This window comes from Jaculus jaculus, chromosome 3 (assembly GCF_020740685.1).
Source record: "Jaculus jaculus isolate mJacJac1 chromosome 3, mJacJac1.mat.Y.cur, whole genome shotgun sequence".
Lineage (NCBI taxonomy): Eukaryota > Metazoa > Chordata > Mammalia > Rodentia > Dipodidae > Jaculus > Jaculus jaculus.
In genome coordinates, this window is record NC_059104.1 from 184,014,942 (window position 1) to 184,026,155 (window position 11,214).

At 43.9% G+C, this 11,214-nt stretch overlaps 1 pseudogene; it reads right to left on the minus strand.

The window, feature by feature from the left end:
- Positions 1 to 10,760: 10,760 nt before the first annotated feature.
- Positions 10,761 to 11,214, minus strand: LOC123459544 (annotated as a pseudogene).

The following is an 11,214-nucleotide window of genomic DNA, read 5'->3' on the forward strand; positions in this document are numbered from 1 at the left end:
TTTATGTGGGTACTGGGGAACTGAACATGGGTCATTAGGCTTTGTTGACAAGTGGCTTAACCTCTGAGCCATCTCTCCAGCTCCTGCACTATTTTTCATTCAGACTGGCTGACCAGGATGCCACAGCAATCCTCCTGCCCCCCACTAGTTCTGGAGTTATAGTTGTGTGCTTTCATAACTTTTATTTTTATTTAATTTTTTATTTGAGAGAGAAGAGAGAGAGAGAGAAATGGAGAGAGAGAGAGAGAGAGAGGGAGCACACTGGGGTCCCCAGCCCTGCAAACAAATTCCAGACGCATGTGTCACCTTGTACATCTGGTTTACTTGGGCACTGGGGAAATGAACTTGGGTCTGTCGGCTTTGCAGGCAAGTGCTAAGCCATCTCTCCAGCCCCATAACTGTTTTCATTTTAAATAGATTTAAAAAATATTTTTGTTTATTGATTTGCAGACAGAAAGAGACAGAGAGAAGAAAGAGAGAGAGAGAGAGATTGAGAGATTGGAGGTGCCGGGGCCTCTAGCCACTGCAAACCAACTCCAGACACATATGCCACTTTGTGCATCTGTCTTTATACATGGGTATTTGGAATTGGACCCTGGGTCATTCAGCTTTGTAGGCAAGTGCCTTAACTACTGAGCCGTCTCTTCATCCCCATGACTGACTTCTTCTGTGTGAGCTGGTGCTGAGAATCCAACCCAGGTCACCCTTGTATTGCAAGTGCTCTTACCTGCTGAGCCCATGAGGCCTTTGGCCACAGTAGAGTGTGTCGGAGCGACCGGACCCCAGGGTCTCATTGCTGCTCCTCCTGTAGTAGAAGCTGGGAAATACAACTTTCACCTGGACATGTCACTTCCGGGCAAAAATATTTAGAATTAGTAGTCTGTACTATAACCTTGTACCAAGGCTGTTTTTAGAATCTGGAAGGTGTCGGACAAAGGAGTTTAATAAACTCTGCTTTACAAGTTCCTGTGGAGGGTATGTCAGCATACAGAATATATTTTTGTTTATTTTTATTTATTTGAGAGAGACAGACATAGAAAGATGGAAACACACACACACACACACACACACACACAATGGGCGCACCAGGGCCTCCAGCCACTGCAAACAAAGTCCAGATGCATGCACCACCTTGTGCATCTGGCTAACGTGGGTCCTGGGGAATCGAGCCTTGAACCAGGGTCCTTAGGCTTCACAGGCAAGTGCTTAACTGCTAAGCTATCTCTCCAGCCCAGCATACGGAATATTTAACTACAAAGTCTCCTCTTCAGTTCACTTACTTTTCTTAAGACTTAGCATGGGTCCAAAAGGGGACTGATGATAAGTAAGTCCCTACCTACCATGAAGGAATTGAGTAAGTCCCTTATATACCCTCAAGGCATCGTGGTGTAGTAAACAGTAAACAGGCCATTGCTGGTGCATGATTGGAGCCCTACTAGGGTCCCAGAGACCTGACCTCCTGACCTTTTGTTTTACTCTTCTCTGAGGTCCTGGGTATTGAACTTGGAATCTTGAGCACGCTAGGCAGATACTCCACTGCTAAGCCACATCACCAGCTTTCCTTATATAATTTTCTTTTCCTTTTCAATTTTGAGATGGAGTCACCAACATGCCCACACTCACCTTGGACCCATGCTGTTGCCTGGGCTGGCCTTGTACTTGCTGTCTTTCTGTTTTGACCACTCAAATTCTGGGATTACAGGCCTGCACAATGCCTGGCCTGAGAGTCCTTATTTTATTTTATTTTATTATATTTTATTTTATTTTATCTTTTTGTGAGGTAGGGGCTCACTGTAGCTCAGGCAGACCTGGAATTTGCTATGTAGTCTCAGGATGGCCTCCAACTCTCAGCAATCCTCCTACCTCTGCCTCCCAAGTGCTGGGATTAAAGGCATGTGCCACCACATCTGGATATATATATATATATATTTTTTTTTTTCTAAGTGTCTATCTTTGTAATGTGTGGATGGGGTGTGTTTTCTGTCTTTCAGCCGGCTGTAACAGTGATGCTGAGGTGTGTAAGTGAGGAAGAGGCCAGTCAGTGTGGTGTGAGAAGAGAAAATGGTGATTACTTCCCTTCCCGTGGCAGCTCACCCAGAAGCCACAGTGATTGTGCAACAAGCCATGGAGACAGATAAGGAAAAGTCTCACAATCTATGTAATTTGTCTAATTCTTCCCAGAAATTATTAGCATAAAGTGGGAGAAGAGAACCCCAAAAGATGTGAATTTCCAAAACATTACAGAGGGTGTTGTCACTGGTGCCACTGTGAAGAATGAGGACAGCACGTTCAATGTTACCAGCCACTTGAAAGGGAAGCTGACTGTGGAAGACAGTGGGACCTTCTGCCAGTGTGTGGAACTGCACAGATCCTGCAGTGAAAGACAGTGGGACCATCTACCAGTGTGTGGAACTGCACAGATCCTGCAGTGAAGACAGTGGGACCATCGACCAGTGTGTGGAGCTGCACAGATCCTGCAGTGAAAGACAGTGGGACCATCGACCAGTGTGTGGAACCACACAGATCCTGCTGTGGAAGACAGTGGGACCATCGACCAGTGTGTGGAACCGCACAGATCCTGCTGTGGAAGACAGTGGGACTATCGACCAGTGTGTGGAACTGCACAGATCCTGCTGTGGAAGACAGTGGGACCATCGACCAGTGTGTGGAACTGCACAGATCCTGCAGTGAAAGATAGTGGAACCATCTACCAGTGTGTGGAACCGCACAGATCCTGCAGTGGAAGACAGTGGGACCATTGACCAGTGTGTGGAACTGCACAGATCCTGCTGTGGAAGACAGTGGGACCATCGACCAGTGTGTGGAACTGCACAGATCCTGCAGTGAAAGACAGTGGGACCATCGACCAGTGTGTGGAACTGCACAGATCCTGCAGTGGAAGACAGTGGGACCATCTACCAGTGTGTGGAACCGCACAGATCCTGCTGTGGAAGACAGTGGGACCATCGACCAGTGTGTGGAACCGCACAGATCCTGCAGTGAAAGACAGTGGGACCATCGACCAGTGTGTGGAACCGCACAGATCCTGCAGTGGAAGACAGTGGGACCATCGACCAGTGTGTGGAACCGCACAGATCCTGCAGTGGAAGACAGTGGGACCATCTACCAGTGTGTGGAACTGCACAGATCCTGCAGTGGAAGACAGTGGGACCATCGACCAGTGTGTGGAACTGCACAGATCCTGCAGTGGAAGACAGTGGGACCATCGACCAGTGTGTGGAACTGCACAGATCCTTCTGTGGAAGACAGTGGGACCATCGACCAGTGTGTGGAGCTGCACAGATTCTGCTGTGGAAGACAGTGGGACCATCTACCAGTGTGTGGAGCTGCACAGATCCTCTGTGGAAGACAGTGGGACCATCGACCAGTGTGTGGAACTGCACAGATCCTGCAGTGAAAGACAGTGGGACTATCGACCAGTGTGTGGAACTGCACAGATCCTGCAGTGGAAGACAGTGGGACCAACTGCCAGTGTGTGGAACTGCACAGATCCTGCTGTGGAAGACAGTGGGACTATCGACCAGTGTGTGGAACTGCACAGATCCTGCTGTGGAAGACAGTGGGACCATCGACCAGTGTGTGGAACTGCACAGATCCTGCAGTGAAAGATAGTGGAACCATCTACCAGTGTGTGGAACCGCACAGATCCTGCAGTGGAAGACAGTGGGACCATCTACCAGTGTGTGGAACCACACAGATCCTGCTGTGGAAGACAGTGGGACCATCGACCAGTGTGTGGAACTGCACAGATCCTGCTGTGGAAGACAGTGGGACTATCGACCAGTGTGTGGAACTGCACAGATCCTGCAGTGAAAGACAGTGAGACCACCTTACAGTGTGTGGTACACCTCCCTGTGTTTCAACATCACACTGCCCACTAATGGCTAGTATCTTCCTGTGCTTTCCCCCACTCTTCTTTTAAAGATTTATTTATTACAGTGGGAGGTGGGGAGAGGCTGGGTGAGAGAGAGAGAGAAAGAGAGAGAGAGAGAGAGAGAGAAAATGAGCTCATGGTGCCTTCACCACTGCAAATGAACTCCAGATGCATTCATCACCATGTGCATGTGGCTTACATGGGTCCTGGAGAACTGAACCTGGGTCCTTAGGCTTTGCAGTCAAACACCTTAACTGCTAAGCCACCTCTCCATTGCAACCCCAACTCTTGAGAATGTGTAAGTGAATACTTGGGGTTCTAGGAACTTGAGGGTATTTCTTTGCTAATGGCTCATGTGGAAGGAGAGAAAGTGTGGGCTGGAGGAAACATGCCAGTCTACTTCAGCTCAGCCCCAGAGCCAGTAGTCCAGCTTGGGGCTCCCTGCCTGGGCTGGTGACTAAGAAGTAGAGAAGGGACAGTCTGCCGTGGCTCTTGGTCACTCATGCATCTTCTCATTCCAGATGGTCTATGTGGTTGGGAGTGGGAAAACTGCCAGCTACTGGGGACCCTGGACAGGATCCTACCATGTACCCTGAGGATAAGGGGCTTGACCAGCCCTGCTCCTATCCCTCCCAAGTGTTGGGCTCCAGGTCCATCATACGCTGCTGCCATGCCAAATCTTGGTTCTGTTTTATGGGCTGTGGCCCAAGGAGGCCATGCAGGGTGGGCCTTCCAATGCCCTGGGCTTTCCATAGGTACACCATAAACTAACAACGCTTACTGCAGAAGCCCTCTCACTGATAGGTGGGAATTTTTTTCCAGTATTTTTTATTATTGACAACTTCCATAATTATAGACAGTAAAGCATGGTAATTCCCAACCCCCACCTTCCACTTCACAACTCCATTCTCCATCATATCCCCTCCCCCCTCAATCAGTCTCTTTTATTTTGATGTCATGATCTTTTCCTCCTATTATGATTATGTTGTGTAGGTAGTGTCAGGCACTGTGAGGCCATGGATATCCAGGCCATTTTGTGTCTGGAGGAGCACATTGTAAGGAGTTCTTTCCTTCCTTCAGCTCTTACATTCTTTCTGCCACCTCTTCCACATTGGACTCTGAGCCTTGGAAGGTGTGATCGAGATGTTTCATTGCTGAACACTCCTTTGACACTACTGTAAGCACTGTGGTGCCTTCTCAGTCATCCCAGAGGTCACCACCATCTGAAAAGAGAAGCTCCTCTAACCAATAGTGAGAGTAGCATTAATATATGGGTATGAACATTAAGTAAAGTGCTTACTGGGTAGTTTGGTGGGCATAATATATGCCTTTCTCCAGACATCAGCAGGTGTTACACCCCTAGGGCTCATGACAGCTCCTCTGTCATAGGTTTTCAGTACCTGGCAGGTATTCCCTTCCATGGAGCAGGCCTCCAGTCCAATTAGAGAGCAGTTGGTTTCCCCCATACCAGACATGCCACTATTACAGCTGTTGGCTTCTTTGGTCTGGCTGGCCAAACTTGAGGCTTGTGTCCACTGTTGTTTATCCCCACTGATGACATCTCTTTATTCCATGGAACTGCATGTAGCATAGCTTTTTCTAGCTTTGTGTGTACTGTTCTACAGGGATTCAGGGAGAAGGCTTTCAGCTCAGCTCCAGCAAGATTTCTCAGTGACCTTGTATCCCAAGCATGTGGAGTCTTCAGCAATAGGGTCTTACCATCTATTCTTGGTGGAAAACTAAGAGCCATGGCAATACCTGTAATGTTTTGGGAGCATCATTGGCCTCCCTGGCCAACAACTCACTGGAAGGTTTCCCATCCCTGGCACTGAAAATTTTCTAGTAACAATCTATGGCTTCTGGGTGCACCATTGTCCAAAAAGTAGGATTCCATATGGCTTATTCATACCCTCTTATATTTTGGCTAACCTCCCCCTCCCTTTACTCAATCTCTTCCCCTGACCTCATTTAGGCCTTTCTACCTCCAGTAATCTGTTCATCTACTTGCATATATATAATACCATCCCCTTAAGTTCTCCCCTCTCTTCCCTCCCTTATAAACCCTTTCCAGATTACTGCCATCTGCTACCAAGTTTTATTTCAACTCACATACAAGTTCAAACATTTGTAGCTATGCTTCACATATAAGAGAGAACATGTAGGGTTTGTTTTTCTGAGCCAGGTTTATCTCACTAAGTATAACCCTTTCCAGGTCCATCCATTTCCCTGTGAATTTCATTTTTCTTTACTGATAATAGAACTCTATGGTACGAATACACCACATCTTAATTATCTATTCACAGGTTGAGGGACATCTAGGCTGGTTCCATTTCCTAGCTACTGTGAATAGAGCAGCAATAAACATGGATGTGCAAATGTCTCTGAAGTAGTACAATGAATCCTTAGGATATACGCCTAGGAGTGGCATAGATAGCTCATATGTAAATCTATTTTTACCTGTCTTAGGAACCTCCACCCTGATTTCCATGATGGCTGGACCAGACTGCATTCCCACCAGCAGTGTAGAAGGGCTCCTCTTTTTCCACATCCTCGCCAGCATTGTCATCTGTGAAGAGCCAACCTGACTCCATTTAAACAGTAAGAGCCATTTTGATATAACGGCTAAATTAAGTTTCTGTTTCTCAAAGTTTCTATGGCTGAGCTGGGGCCACAGATTGTTCCCTGGCTACTGTTCCCAGGATCGTGCATTCATAATATTCTGGGAAGTAGTTTAAGTGGTCTGTTTCTGTCACCATGCTTGCTCGCTCTGAAAACCCCCTACCCTGTGGTTTCTATGGTTTTGCCCTATAAAAAGAGCCTGAGAAACTGACTTGGGGCTGCTTTCTACACCCCGCCTTAGGGAGGCAGCCTCTGGACCAGCTCTATTGTGCACAATTAAAGACTTGCTTCAATTTGGCCATATTTTGTGGTTGGTGGTCTTTATTCTCAGGAATTCTGGGTTAACAGTTTGTTTTCTTGATAATAGCCATTCTGATAGGAGTGAGATGGAATCTCAAAGTAGTTTTAAGGTGCGTGTCCCTGATGGTTAAAGATGCAGAACTTTGTTTAGATTTTTTTTGAGACAATCGTTTATTTATTGGACAAGGCAAGGTCATTTAAGGAAAGGAAACATATCCAAACATGGGTTTAGCTTGGTGTTACAGGCATCAATGCTCACAACAAACACTACTCAAAACATTATGGAAACAGGCCACATACAACCAGAAAGATGCTGTTATGTCATTCAAAAATAAGCCACAACACCTAGGAAACAATTATTAGGGAATTAGGGCACATATTAGTCTCCAGTTCACCCATTGGCATCTTCAGCAGCTGAGCCAACAGTACTTGGCTGCTTCCCTGGTTACTAAGGAGAGTTCCTGTATTCTAAAAAACTGATTGTTACACATTTCTCATACTTCTGAGTGTCACTAATATCATCTCAACCGTTGCCTTTAACTAGCTCACATCGCTGTAGTTTTGAACTACAATATTCCATAAAAAACTATTGCAGCATTGTAAATAAAATGTCATACTTAATTTAGCATTGTTATGATGCACCCAAATCTCATTTAAAGTATCATACATGGAAAAGACAGCAGAAAACTATTGGAGTTTTTAAAATTGAGTTCACGTTGCTGAAGACATACAAGCTATTAGAAAAGGTAGACACACCTGAATACTACAGTACCAACTCTTTGCCAAATTATTTAGCATCACTGTTAGCAGGAGTTTGACTGGGCAGGCAAAGACAGATTTCAACACCCATTCAAAGCACTGCCAAAATGTCGTAACTAGTAGTACATTATAAAGTTATGAGGAAGAACTATTCAGTGGAAGATTAACTTCTTAAATTTATTGATCACCCCTTTTTTTCTGCTGTGGTGCTGCAGATGAACCTGGAGCCTTGTACATGGCACTCTACCATTGAGCTGCATCTTGTCCCCACAACCACTTCCTTTAACTGCACAGATTTTGCAAGATGAGAGTTTCTCACTCCACATAGGAAGCCATATTTAGGAAGCTCATCACAAGACTAGATACTGTACAAATCCATTATATTAATAAAAGTAAGTGCATAGGAATTAAGTTAGTGGTTGACTGAGATGGGGGACACACAGGAGGGAAATCAAGTGGGTGACTACTAAAGGGTACAAGGTTTCTTTGAGGGTAATGAAATGTCCTAAATTTGTGATGTGGGTCCACAATTTTATCAATATATTAAAATCCCTTGATTGTACCCTTTTAAATTTATTTTTATTTATTTATTTGACAGAGAAAGAGGGAGAGAGAGAATGGGCATGCCAGGGCCTCTAGACACTACAAACGAACTCCAGACACATGCGCCCCCTTGTGCATCTGGCTAACGTGGGTCCTAGGGAATCAAACCTGGGTCTTTTGGCTTTGCAGCAGGCAAATGCCTTAACTGCTAAGCAATGCCTGAAGCATGCCCCCCCTTTTTAACTTTTTTGAGACAAGATCTTACTGTGTATCTCTGGCATGTATCTAACTATGTAGACCAGGCTGGCCTCAAACTTACAATGATCTTCCTCCCAAAGTTTTGTGATTGTAGGTGTGAGCCACCATACCTGGAAAATGTATCCTTGAATGGAGTGAATTATGAGGTATGTGAATTATTTCTCAGTAACATTGCTGTAAAACATTAAGAAAGGAAGATAGACCTCAAAGAGAGTAAAACAAAAGTCCTCCCAAACCAAGCTGTGTGAGGCAATGGTGGATAAGCCTCATGCAAGGAGCATGCCTCTTCATGCTATTCTGACTTTGTCAACATTGCTTTAATCCTTGGCTTCACTTTTTCCTCTGGGAGGAAGGGGAAGCAGGGCCTCATGATCCTCGTGGCTCAGGCCCCTAAATGCCAAAATTATAGGCATGTGTCACCACATTTGGATATTATAAACATATTTAAAAATTATTTTAGGGCTGGAGAGATGGCTTAGTGGTTAAGCACTTGCCTGTGAAGCCTAAGGACCCCAGTTCGAGGCTCAGTTCCCCAGGTCCCACGTTAGCCAGATGCACAAGGGGGCGCACGCGTCTGGAGTTCGTTTGCAGAGGCTAGAAGCCCTGGCGCTCCCATTCTCTCTCTCTCCCTCTATCTGTCTTTCTCTCTGTGTCTGTTGCTCTCAAATAAATAAATAAATTAAAAAAAATATTTTAGGTAATAAGCAGACATGTACGTTTATTTTTATTAGAGAACAGAGTCAATGTTCTACAAACTGAGCTGACAAAAGAATAAAAATCCAATGACAAGAGACTAGGGATGTAGCTCAGTTGGTAGAGTGCTTGCCTAGAATTCATGAAGCCCTGTGTTCAATCCCCAGCACTGCATAAACTGGGTGTGGCAGCATATGCCCGTAATCCCAGCACTCTGGAGGTAGAAGCATGAGGATTAGAAACTCAAGGTCATCCTCATTTACATAGTAAGTTAGAGGCCAGTCTGTCTAAAAAAAGAACAAAAAACTCCAAAGAGAAAATGATCTTGTTCTCTGGGGCTAAGCATTACCAGACAGAATATTGGAGCAGTTCATTTCTAATGGGAAAATGCTATCGAGCATCATTATAGTGAGACCTGTCTCCATCAAACAAATAAAAATGTATAAGGGTATCTTATAACTCTTGCCTGAAGTGCTTGCTACTGAAACCTGTGAACAGTTATTCCCTTTAGGCCTATATAATTCAACAAAAACTATTAAAAAATGCTGACTTTCATACAATTTCCTAGCTGAAATAGCTAGCCAATATTTTTCTAAATGTCAAATAAATGTTTCTAAAAAGAACCTGTAACCTTATCCTTATCATCAGATCATATACAGTGAAGATGGAAAATGCTAAGCCAGCTAAAATCAGAAGTTACAAAAGTTTCTTAAATGACCTTTATTTTCTAAGAATATTTAAGTATATTAGTTCCAAATATTTAGAATATATTTGGCCCAGTTTCTCTATATCTGCCTTTATATTAAAGGAGGCTTCCTTTAAGTTCACTAATTCATTAGTTTAGTATGAAATAAATTCATAGATTTAGAATGAGTGAAACCTGCTAGTGACAATCAGTTTTCCTAAATGAATACTACTCTTTTACATAGGCAAGACCTTAAAGAGATCACAAATAGTCATTTTGGTCTATCTTCAACTATTCTTACATTACATGACCAGTGAAAATTTTACAGCAAAAGGAGGAGAACGCAAGTAGCTTTATAGCAAGTTGAATTTGCTAAACATTTGTCATGACAGACCTTTTGACAAAAATTGTTCACTGTGTGCAGAATCGCAGAAGTGATGAAACAAGACAGCTGATGTTAGTTAGAAGGTGTATGGGAGCGGGGTGGCGTGAGAAATTAAAAACTGGTAAGGACCTGCCAGAGCAGAGCCACTTTTTAGAGAACCCAAGACAAACCAAGAAGTCACCATTTTGGTCTCATTAGGCGAGTTTGTCTGATAAGAACTGAAGACAATTTTACTCTAACTCATGCTGCAAAATGCAAGAGTCATACAATATTTCCAAAAGGATTCCTAAAAACTGTAGTGCAAAAGAAATCTAAGAAAATAAATAATCACAAAAATACTAACATTTTCTTTTCAAGGAAATGTGTTCAAAATAGTGAGTTTTACAAAAGATCTGAATAGTTTCAAATGAAAAAAATTTCTCCATATGAAAGATCAAAGACTCATTCACATATAACTTAATCACCATTTATGATTGGATTAACAATGTACAAACAAGGGCCATAGAGTTTTATAATTATGTCTGAAAGATTAATATAAATACTGATGTTGGTGGGGAGTGTTTGACACCCCAATCTCCAATACTTAATTCTGTATCTGTCCTGTTATTTAATTTGTAAAAAACTTAACGGAGCAGTGAATCAAGCTTTCGTAACTTCAACGATGTGTTAGAGGACAATGCATATAGGTTTGAAGAATTTGCGGCATCTGAAGGCCGGAACAGTACTTGGCCATGATGGTTAAATACATAAAAGGATGGGTGATTCCTTAAGGTATCAAATGTCTTATTCTTTAGTTCTGAAGTGGCATCCGTGTCTTTAAATTCCCCTGCAATATGAACTATCCCATAACAGGTAACTGCAAAGGCCAGAAGTGTCTGAAGAACTATATCTATTGGCAGTGATTCGTCTTCCTTTTCTGTTAATCACATAAAAGAACGATGCTGCGCAGCAGAAAAGGCTGCATGGGCTAGAGCAAAGAGGCCAACGCCTACCAGCCCTTTCCACAACGACGGCGCCATGATCCTAAAGGAGCCGCAGCCCAACAAAAGAGACTAAGGGCGGCTGAGCTATTCCTAT